The sequence below is a fragment of the Sciurus vulgaris genome, assembly GCF_902686455.1.
Source record: "Sciurus vulgaris genome assembly, chromosome: 7".
In the NCBI taxonomy this organism is placed as follows: Eukaryota; Metazoa; Chordata; class Mammalia; order Rodentia; family Sciuridae; genus Sciurus; species Sciurus vulgaris.
This window is the reverse complement of record NC_136467.1, coordinates 126198133-126209085: the sequence shown is the minus strand read 5'-3', so window position 1 is coordinate 126209085 and position 10953 is coordinate 126198133. Positions and strand designations below refer to the sequence as shown.

The following is a 10953-nucleotide window of genomic DNA, read 5'->3' as shown; positions in this document are numbered from 1 at the left end:
GGGTGCTTAACCACTGAGCCACATCCCCAGCCCTTTTTAAATACTTTTATTTAAAGACAGGGTCTTACTGAGTTGCTTAGGGTCTCATTAAGCTGCTGAGGCTGGCTTTAAACTTGTGATCCTCCTGCCTCAGCCTCCGGAGCTGCTGGGATTACAGGCGTGCACCACCGTGCCCTGCTAGGTCTGCATTTCTGAATCCGGATAGATGGGGCCTTTGAGGCAAAGAGGTGACTGCTGGGCTGAGATGGTGGAGAGGGGAAGGAGTGGAGCAAAGGCAGAACCCCCACAGGCTGAACAACTCTGCCAAAGAGTTCAGTCTCTGTCTCTCTGGGTGTCCTGAGCTGTCTGCATCCCAGGAGAACTGTGTGATGTGGGTCCCTGGACTCCATGTCTGTGTTGTCCTTGTCACTTCCTCCACCGTTCCACAGCTTGTTGTATGGCCATGGACATCTCGAATCACCTGTCTCCACACAGTGGACCATGTGAGTGCTCTCTCCCTTTTGCTCTTTCACCTGGTCCTTGGAGACAGCTCCACCCAGAGCAGAGTGACCATGTGTGAGCAAGGGGTGTGGAGCTTGCTGACGTGAGAGATGCAGGAGGGCGAATGTGAAGCTGAGGACACACTGGAACATGAACCTTCTCCCAGAGCCCCAATCTTCCTGTTCCCAGCTAGAGCTCAGCTCTTCCAGAACACAGCCATCTGCTCCCTACCTCTTGGGAGCCCTGGGGGTCACCCCCACCCATAACCCCTCTCCTCTGTTGGGGCTGGGTCAGAAGTCTGCCCCCTCTTGGGTCCTTTTGCCTGCCCTGGGATCCCACCCCTTCTGTGGTACCCTGGTACCTGGCTCTCTGACACAGCTGCTGCGGTCTCCTGTTATCAGGGCACCCCTGTCGGGTGGGGTAGCTCCGTTTGTTTAAGGCTTAGTCCTGAGGGGCCCCAGCCCCCATGACGTCAAACTTGGCCTCATATAACAGGTCCCCAGCCCATGGTCCCCAAGCAGCCGCCCAGCTCCAACATGGCCCAGTCAGCCGGTGGCCTCCATTTCACTTTTGGCTTCCAGTGCTGCCTCCTCTTCCTTCTAATTCCTTGGGAGGCAGGTAAGATTCCTGTAGGGGCAAAAGAGTCACAGTTATACAGTGGGACAGAAGGCAGAAAGGGGTTGTCTCTTGGTATTTATAAAGCTGGATGAACAAGCACAGAAATGAATGAAGGATGCGGGTAACAGGGTTGCTGTGTACAGTTGTCTAGGGCATTCACTGCTCAAGTTTGCCTCCTGAGGGGTGTAGGAAATGAAATCCAGCCTGCTCCTTAAGACATGGCCTGCAGAACTGCATCCATCCAGAAGGGGCAGGAATGTGGATCCACTTTTTTTTTGTACTGGGAATTGAACCCAGGGTTAGTTTACCACTGAGCTACATTCCCAGTCCTTTTTAATTTTGGGACAGAATCTCACGAGGTTGCTGAAGCTGGCCTGCAACTTGTGATCCTTTTGCTTCAGCCTCCTGAGTTGCTGGAATTACAGGTATGCACCACCATACCCAGAGGGACCTGACATTCATTGAGTACCTGTTTACACAAGCAGCTTGCAGATGCTCATGATGCTTCATCTCAGTTCACCTCCTCAACATGAAGAGATGATTACTAATATCTTCTAGTTGAGGAGAGTGAGATGCAGAGATGTAAAGGGGCTTGTCCAAAGTCACAGAACTAGAGAGGGGCAAGCAGGAATTCTACCACTCCACATGCTGGCTTCATGGGGCAGGAGTGTGAGGTGAATTTCTCTCCTGAGAATGCTGTTACATGCAGACTTAGGTTTTTGTCGTCACTCTGGGTCTTCTCGCTCATCTGGACCTCTATCCCCCTGTGAAATGGGAAGAATGCTGTCAGGTTAATACCATGAGTTGGTGCTTACTGAGCATTTGCTGTGCACCAGGTGTTGTTCTAGGCACTTCTTGCATATTTAAGTATTTAATTCTTTTTGCAACTCAACAAGGTTCTGTCCCCATCTTACAGCTGGGAAGCATCCCAAGGCTTCCATGAGAAAAAAAGATAAGTTTAATGAGCAAAACAGATCCTATGAAATAAGATGAAATTGCTAAATCAGTTCATTTAGCTTAGTTAAGAAAGAGTTCTGGATCTGGACCAGGGAGCAGAGGTGCCAAACCTAGGTGTGTTTTTGGAGGGGCTTGCGCGGTCAGGAGGAGGGACTTCATGAGGTAGACATGTGACAATAGATTCAGAGAGAGTCTCTATATCCTGGATAGAGTCAGTGAAGGTGGAGGCGATGATGACCCCAAACTAGGGCTGGGGATGCTTCGGACAGGTCCAGGGCACAGCAGGCAGAGCCTTCCTCCAATGTTTGACTGGGTTGGTATTAGAGGAGTGTTCCTTCCCTGAGTTCAGTGTCCTGTTGGGGCCAGAGGGGGCATGGGCATGGACGGCAGGGTCAGGGGCTGAGGAATCTTCAAGCTGCCTCTGACAGGTTTACACAGTGCACCCTATCCATGCCTTTCCCCTTTATTCTGAGGGTCTGGGAAGCACCAGAGCTACCCTCGGCCGCCCTATCCCCATCTTGCCTATTGTTTTTCACCATCTGAGGCTCTCTACACCCTTTGTCTTGCTGCAGCTCAGGGAAGAGGAACCGGTAGAGGGCGCAGGGGAATAAGTCATGAATCAATTACACACAGTCCTGGCAAGGAGAGGCAGAGCGCAGGCGCAGGTCAGAGGTGCAGCAACTGAGCATCTGGGCTCTGTGGGGGTGCAGTCTGGGAGGTGCCTGCTAGAGCTTGGCTGGGAGGGATGGAGGGCGAAGGTGGAAGGAAGCAGAAGGAGATGGGGTCTTGGATTCTGTAGAGCAGGGCGAGTGGATGATATGGGGAGGGTTTGAGGCTGGCATCAGCGTGGGATAGGGATGGAGTGGAACCAGAGCCCATGGCTGTGTCCAGCAGAGTAATGCTGGACGTGGCATGAGGGGGAGACTTCTGGGATGGGGAAGCCCTTGGAACACAGTTCTGGGTGCCCTCTAGCATTTGTCTGCAGGACCAGTCAATACCCAGACTCAACTATTTGTTTTGTGAACAAAACAAATAAAAATCGCTGCCACAGTGGACATTAAACTGCATTTCTTGTGTACTGGAGAGGGATGAGTGCTATGTTGCTAAAATGCAGCAGGGAAAGTGGCTCAGGAATGCTGGGAACTGTCATTGTGAAGAGGGTGGTCAAGCCTGGCCTCGGAGGTGGTGGAACAGGAGGGTCAGAAGAGACACTTGGGCTGCTGCAGGCAGGTGTGCAGGGCTACAGGTTCAGATTTAAAGCCCGCAACTTGGATTCAATACATAATTTAAAGAGACCTCTATGCTCCATGCTTCCTTTAACCCATGCCTTAAGCTGGCACAGTTGGCATTGTTATTTATAGTTGAGGATATGAGACTTTAGAGCATGTAAGTGACTTGAGCAGGGATGCAAAGCTGATGAGGGACACAGCCTGGACTCCAGCCCTGTCCTCCAAGTCTTTAAGGCCAGTGCATTGCTGCCTGCTCTTGTATGTATTCAATAGATAGTTATTCATTACTTATAATGTTAAAAAGCATCTCAGATAGAGTGGAAAACCAGATTATACCAATTACTTCACTTATTTGAATCACTTTTCCCTATCTGTAAAATTGTAAGATTATAACTCTCACTTCTTAGGTTTGTGGGAAAGATTAAATAAACAAATATATGGAGAGTATACTTCAGGGGTTCTAAAAATGTCAGAGAGAGAGACTGGACTGACCTATAGGTTGTGCACTGTGGTCCTAACCAGTAAGAGACTGTGCCTGGAAGCCCAGAATGTGTGTTCAAATTCTAGCTTCACCTTTTACTTCCTGGGTGTTCTTCAGGAGATTATTTAACCACTCTGAACCTTGTTTCCTCATGTATAAATTTGGGAGAATAGTAAATAGTTCTCAGTGTCAAAGGAGTCTTGTGAAAGTAAGTAATTTAATATTTGTCCTAACTGTGGCCATGTATGTCTCATAGTAAATATTCAAGAAATGTTGGCTGTTGCTTTTGCTGGGAGGACTGTGTATAAGTCACTTTTTCTCCATGACACTCTCAGTTCTCAGGTGTAAAACAGGGGAAGTTGACAGTATGTAAGAACCCCTGTAAGGGTTGGAAGGTCAGTCATCATATAAGAGAATCCAGAAAGAGAAGGGCTTGAGGCAACCAGTCAAGCACCTAGCCTAGTGAGTTAGTCAGCTTTCTGTTACTGTAACAAAATAATTGAGACAATAAACTTACCAAGAAGAAAGTTTTAGTTTGGCTCACAGTTTTGAAGGGTTGAGTCCAGACCAACTAGATTCATTGCTCTGGGCCTGTGGTGGCTTATTGTGGTGGGAGCATGTGGTAAAGAAAAACTATTCATCTCATGACCAGTAATGACAAAGAAGCAGAGGCTGTGGTCCCACTATCCCCTTCAAGGGCACACCATCAATGACTAGAAGACTTTCCACTAGGCCCCACCCCACTGAAGGTTTTGCTACCTCCCATTGTGGAGCCATGCTGGGGACCATGCCTTCAACACATGGACCTTTGCGGGATATTCCAGAGCCAAATTATGGTACCTAGAGAAGGTGCCCAATACATGATAACTATTATTAAAATTTCTGTCAAGGGATTGAGAGAATGGAATTGGCAAAGTGGAGTGAGGGCCTGATAATTCAGTCCTTCTCCTTTCCCTTAACCTTAATTCCGTTTAGGGACTTGGGTTTCTCCTTACTCTTGCCCCTTTCTTGTCCTACCTGTTATTCTTCTGAAGACTGAGTTCCCCAACTCCTGATTCTCCTCATCAGCAGAGGTGGGTGGAACATGGTTTCCTGTGGCTGGGAACAGCTCCAGGTTCTGGTTGCCACCTTGAGCTAACAGACTGGAAATCTCAGTTATGTAGCAGCATGATCTCCCCATTCTTTGGAGATCTTCTGGTTCTCACTCTTCTGGTCAGATATCAGGGACGTGTCCTCTGTCCCCATCTGGTTGTTTTCCCATAGAATTAAGGTCCATATCTGTCCATTGATAGGGAAGTTTTCCTTCACACCCTGTCCTTAAACATAGTCCCTCCCAGAATACAGGTACCTCATTCACTCCTGTCAGGACCCCCAAGGAGGTACCTTTCCCTGCCTTGGAAAGAGGATTTCATTTCATAAGTCTGTAAAGGAGCACCTGCTGGGCCAAGTGACAGTCATCCCTGCTCTCAAAGCCTTATAAATTGATAGGCCTGGTAGGAAGTAGCCTTAACAGGTTCAAAACCAAATGTAGGTCTGGGCCCACTGCTGTGTAGCCTTGAGTTCTGACTCCTGGGCCGTAGTCCTCTCCACATGCTAGTCCGAGAGGTATCCTCTCCTGTGCCCTTCCGGCCCCGCAGGCTTGCCACCTCTGAGATTGTTGCAGGGCTCTTGGAAGCCCAGGACTGTCCTAGAGAGCATCCAGCACCGCCTCCACCTTCCCTACCAGCAGATTTCCGTGGTAACACCTGCTAGTGAAATGGCTGCACTTTTGGTGCCCGCTGAAGTCATTGTGATCTTGTTAGATAGTGAGGGACATTTTATTTCCTTACATCAAAGATAATGTTAAAGAGTCTCTGCAGACACATTGGGAAGAGGAGGAGTGTCAGCAGGATGTCAATATTTTGAGAAAATAGGGTGAAGAGGATGTCCACCTGGATGGGGCCATTCCCATCCCTGCAGCATCTGGGCAAGGGGTAGATGACCTACAACATACAATCCAGGTCGTGGGAGATCATGTGTGCTGGCAGATGTCTCTGAACTGAAAGACCACAGTGCTCAAACAACTGCAGGGCCACATGTGGAGGACAGCATTCACAGTTGGGCGCATGAAAGCAGAGTTCTTTGAAGATGTATTTCCAACCGTCAGGAAGTAGAGAGAAAGATTGCAAACAGCATTGGATATTCCACCAACAACATCTTGTTTCTATCAGATGTTACTTTAGAGGCCAGTGCTGCTGAGGAAGCAGATGTGTACGTAGCTGTGGTGAGACCTGGCAATGCAGGATTAACAGATGATGAGAAAGCTTACTACAGCCTCATCACGTCCTTCAGCGAACTATACCTGCCTTCCTCAGCACAGAGGAAGATTTCTACAGTAGACCAGACTCCTCCTCAGAGTTGTCCCCCCAGTATCTAGTTTTATTCTAAGTTTAAGTAACTTACTTATATATACATACATATGTATGCAAGTATATGTATGTGTATGCTCATTAATTTTCATGGTCACATAAGTGAGAAAAAAAAAAGGCTTCAGTGAAAACGAAACTTATTTAAAGATGCTCTAATATGCAGAAGCAGTTTGAGACCGTCACACTAACCCTTACTAAGGGCAAAATGTAGTTGATAGAAGAAAATACAGATCAAAATGTGTTATGATTATCAAATTCTATACCAAAATGAGAACTTAGTTTTGAAAATTATTCAGAGGCCTATTATTTTAAATACTGAAAATACTTCAGAGGTAGTCTGAATAATTCATTGCCCTTGTTTAATGGTGAGTTAGAAGATTTACAGCAGCTGTATTTCGTATTTGCCTCTCTTGTTATGAAAGATAAAGGTTTTGTTTCTGCTCCAAAAGATCAAAATTAGGAAAGAAAACTCACTTGAGTCTTGATCAGTCAAGTACTTATTAATTAACAAGAAAATTACTAATAGTGACACTCGTAGCCAGCACTTGCCTTATCAATGAAAAAGGTACACTGATATAACAACTAAAAAAGAGATCTGACTCTTAATATTCAACAAAATGATTCTAATTCTACTGGTTATTGCCAGTTGCCTTTCTAACTTAACACAGTTTAAGAATACATATTAATTGCAACTATTTTTTAAAATAAAGTTTTGCTGAAATTAGTTAACACCAGGAAGAGTTCTAATATGTAATATTTTCCCCTTGATTGTGAGAAATGTGAGTTTTATAACAGTATTATTTATCCAGATTCAATTCTAATAGGATTCCATGTCAGTTTTATTCTATGATTTATAAAAGCATTCTCTTCTTTCAGTTTCATAGAGGTTCCTGAATCATACCACATACTACCATAATCAAAACAAACTCAGACTGAAGAAAAATTTAAAATATAAGAATTTTATTTTAGTTTTATCTTCATTATGTGTGTGATGTATGTGTTTTAATTGAGTGCCAGTGGAAAAAAATAAGTAACTAGCATTTGAATTATGTATACATATGTGGTTACAATTTCATCTGGGTTGTAAGCATTCAGTATATTATGTTTTTGAGGGTCTTGTTTGAAGTATATCAGGTAATGCTTGAAGAAGGCAATTATTTTCCCAATGAATTGTGAAGGAAAAATTTTAGGATGTTTCAAATAAAGAAAAGGAAGTAGTCTTGCAAATATGAGAGGACAGGGGATACAAATAATTTTATGTTGATAATTTTGATCTTCTAGTAGCTAATTTAAAGAATATAAAGACTACAAAATCCAGAAGAGTAGAACAATAGAAATGAATATAAGGAATCTTAAAATGGGAGTAATTTGTAAATGATGGCAAAATCACGAATGATAAAAGGATGAAATAAAAAAACACAAATGTAATATCAACTCACAGGTAACAGGAAAGAGTAATGGACTATTTTGAGAAGCTAAATGAAACTAGATCTTATTTGCTTAGAGGAACCAGAAAAGATGCCAGAAGGAGGTGAGATTGAGGGCCTAGAAACAAATGTGGGAAAGGAGTAAGGTGACATTTTTGCTGGAGACACAGCCTGAGCAAGAGTCTGAAGCTAGAGGTAAAAATGGGGATTAGATAGCATGGTGTTATTTTTTTTTTTTTTTGTACTGGGGATTGAACCCAGGGGTGCTTAACCACTGAGCCACATCCCCAGCAACCACCTCCCCCATTTTTGTATTTTATTCAGAGATAGAGACTCACTGAGTTTGCTTAGGGCCTTGCTAAGTTGCTGAGGCTGGCTTTGAACTCACGATCTCCTGCTTCAGGGCTCCTGAGCCACTGGGATTATAGGTGTGAACCACCATGCCTGGCTGATAGCATGGTATTCTGAGGAGACTAGCTGTGAGACACATCTGGGGGAACCAAGGACCCCTAGAGATGGAGGGAGGCAGGGAAGAACTCATGGGAAATTTCTTATTTGTCTCTTTCCCTTCACAGGTACTACTCCATTTCAAGAGCTTCAGAAAACTGGTGAATCCCCATCTGGCCACTTATTCCCTCTTACTCCAGGCCTTATTTATAGTTCTTCCTCTGACCACAATCCTCTGCATACAAGACAAAGGCCTCCAGACCTCCCTAAATCGATAGAAACCCGTAAGACAAAACACCAGTACAATACCACATACCCTTCCAAAGCAATTCACAAATCTACAGACAACTCCAAAACTCTAGACAATGAAAGCTCTGGAATCCATCATAAAGCTCCTCCCATTTCTGAACAAAACACCAGCAATCAAGGAAAAGACCCAATTATTCGGAATAGGCGTTCTCTCAGTTCTGACTCTACCAGCCCACTGAAAGGATCGTCTGATGAAAAACACCCAACCTCAGCACCCAAGAGAACAACTTGTAAGATTACAAAAAGTGTAAGAATAAGCAGAGCTATGACTGTAAGACCTGTAGATGAAATCATCAGTACTTACGATATGAAAAGTATCACCACTCCACATACGGTCACAAGTCCTTCTCACAGCTCAGTCAATTCAGAAATCAACAAAAAACCTACAGTGTCCTCAGATAATACCACAAAAGCCATGATGCCATCACATAAGACTACAAGAACCCCAGAAAAGTCAGATGGAGCTGAAGAGTATCATACGACAATTGCCTCAGACAAGCCTCTGACAAAGACTTCAAAACACACAAAAGAGACCATATCATCCCATAAAATCACAGGAACCCAAGGAAATCATGAGAAGATCACAGGAACCCAAGGAAACCATGAGATCACAGGGACCCAAGTAATACCTACAGAACATGGAGGAGAGGCCACAGGGACCCAAGTAATACCCACAGAACACGGAGGAGAGGCCACAGGGGCCCAAGTAATACCCACAGAACACGGAGGAGAGGCCACAGGGGCCCAAGTAATACCCACAGAACACGGAGGAGAGGCCACAGGGGCCCAAGTAATACCCACAGAACACGGAGGAGAGGCCACAGGGGCCCAAGTAATACCCACAGAACACGGAGGAGAGGCCACAGGGGCCCAAGTAATACCCACAGAACACGGAGGAGAGGCCACAGGGGCCCAAGTAATACCCACAGAACACGGAGGAGAGGCCACAGGGGCCCAAGTAACACCCACAGAACACGGAGGAGAGGCCACAGGGGCCCAAGTAATACCCACAGAACACGGAGGAGAGGCCACAGGGGCCCAAGTAATACCCACAGAACACGGAGGAGAGGCCACAGGGGCCCAAGTAATACCCACAGAACACGGAGGAGAGGCCACAGGGGCCCAAGTAATACCCACAGAACACGGAAGGAGAGGCCACAGGGGCCCAAGTAATACCCACAGAACACGGAGGAGAGGCCACAGGGGCCCAAGTAATACCCACAGAACACGGAGGAGAGGCCACAGGGGCCCAAGTAATACCCACAGAACACGGAGGAGAGGCCACAGGGGCCCAAGTAATACCACAGAACACGGAGGAGAGGCCACAGGGGCCCAAGTAATACCCACAGAACACGGAGGAGAGGCCACAGGGGCCCAAGTAATACCCACAGAACACGGAGGAGAGGCCACAGGGGCCCAAGTAATACCCACAGAACACGGAGGAGAGGCCACAGGGGCCCAAGTAATACCCACAGAACACGGAGGAGAGGCCACAGGGGCCCAAGTAATACCTACAGAACATGCAGGAAAGACTGTATCAACCCATGAGAAGGGCACAGGGGCCCATGGAACACCTACAGTACATGGAGGAGAGGCCACATCGGCCCATGAGAAGATGACACAAGTATCAGTACAATCTTCAGAACACCTCAAGAAGACCACATCAACCATTAAGAAAACCACAAGATTTTTAGAAATTTCTACTACACTGACCACTGAGACCATAAAATCCCTAATAAAGTCCACAGAAAATCCAGAAATGACAGCAACAGTCACACAGACTATACGATCTCCAGGAAAGGCCCCAGAAGACAAATCCTTTACTACTATCTCTCCTTATTTAAGCAAAACTGGGGTTACTACATCTGAAGTGGACCTGAGTTCCATCATGTCAGAAGCCCCAGGCAACAAGAGTCATTCACATCAGAGTAATGATGGCTCACAGGCAGGTCTCCATGCAGGAAAGGTGGGGGAGAATGGTTCATTTCCTCCATGGGCCATCGTTATTGTGGTCCTGGTGGCTGTGATTCTTCTGCTGCTGTTCCTTGGCCTCATATTCTTGGTAAGGGGCAGTGGTGCCTTTGGAAAATGAACCCATGGGATAGGAAATTGAGGAGAGGTTAGCAGCCAGAGTTAGAGGGAATAATGAATCTAGGAAAAGGGATGCGGTGGGGGTGAGAAATGGCAGTAGAGGGTGGGGTGGTTGTAAGAACTAAGGGAAAAAGCAATACACAAAATAAGAAGAGTTTGAATTAGGGAGCAGGCTATGGCTGAGATGAAAAGGGTACAAAAATTTGGGGGTTGGAGATAGAGTCTTGGGTATAAGAATAGGACATTAAAGGACAAGGAGACTAGGACAAAGAGAGGAATGGAGATGGGACCTGGGACCCAGCGTATTTATTGGATCTGTGGCTAGAATAAGGACTGAGACTGGGATGGAATCTTGGAGAAGAAGGAAACCAAAGGTCCAGGTCGAGGGAGAATAGAATGGATAGCCTACAATGCGGGTATTGAGGAAAGCAAATGGCACGGCAGATGGTTCTCATTCCTCCTCTCCTCTTCCAATCTCAGGTCTTCTCTGTGACTCAAACACGCCG

At 46.1% G+C, this 10953-nt stretch overlaps 1 pseudogene across 1 annotated transcript; it reads left to right on the top strand.

Moving 5' to 3' along the window:
- The first annotated feature begins 442 nt into the window (after positions 1-442).
- On the top strand, positions 443-6181 carry LOC306665771 (enolase-phosphatase E1-like; annotated as a pseudogene). Its single transcript has 4 exons — positions 443-482; positions 976-1098; positions 5403-5503; positions 5568-6181. The product of its transcript is annotated as an enolase-phosphatase E1-like (transcript).
- The last annotated feature ends 4772 nt before the right edge of the window (positions 6182-10953 follow it).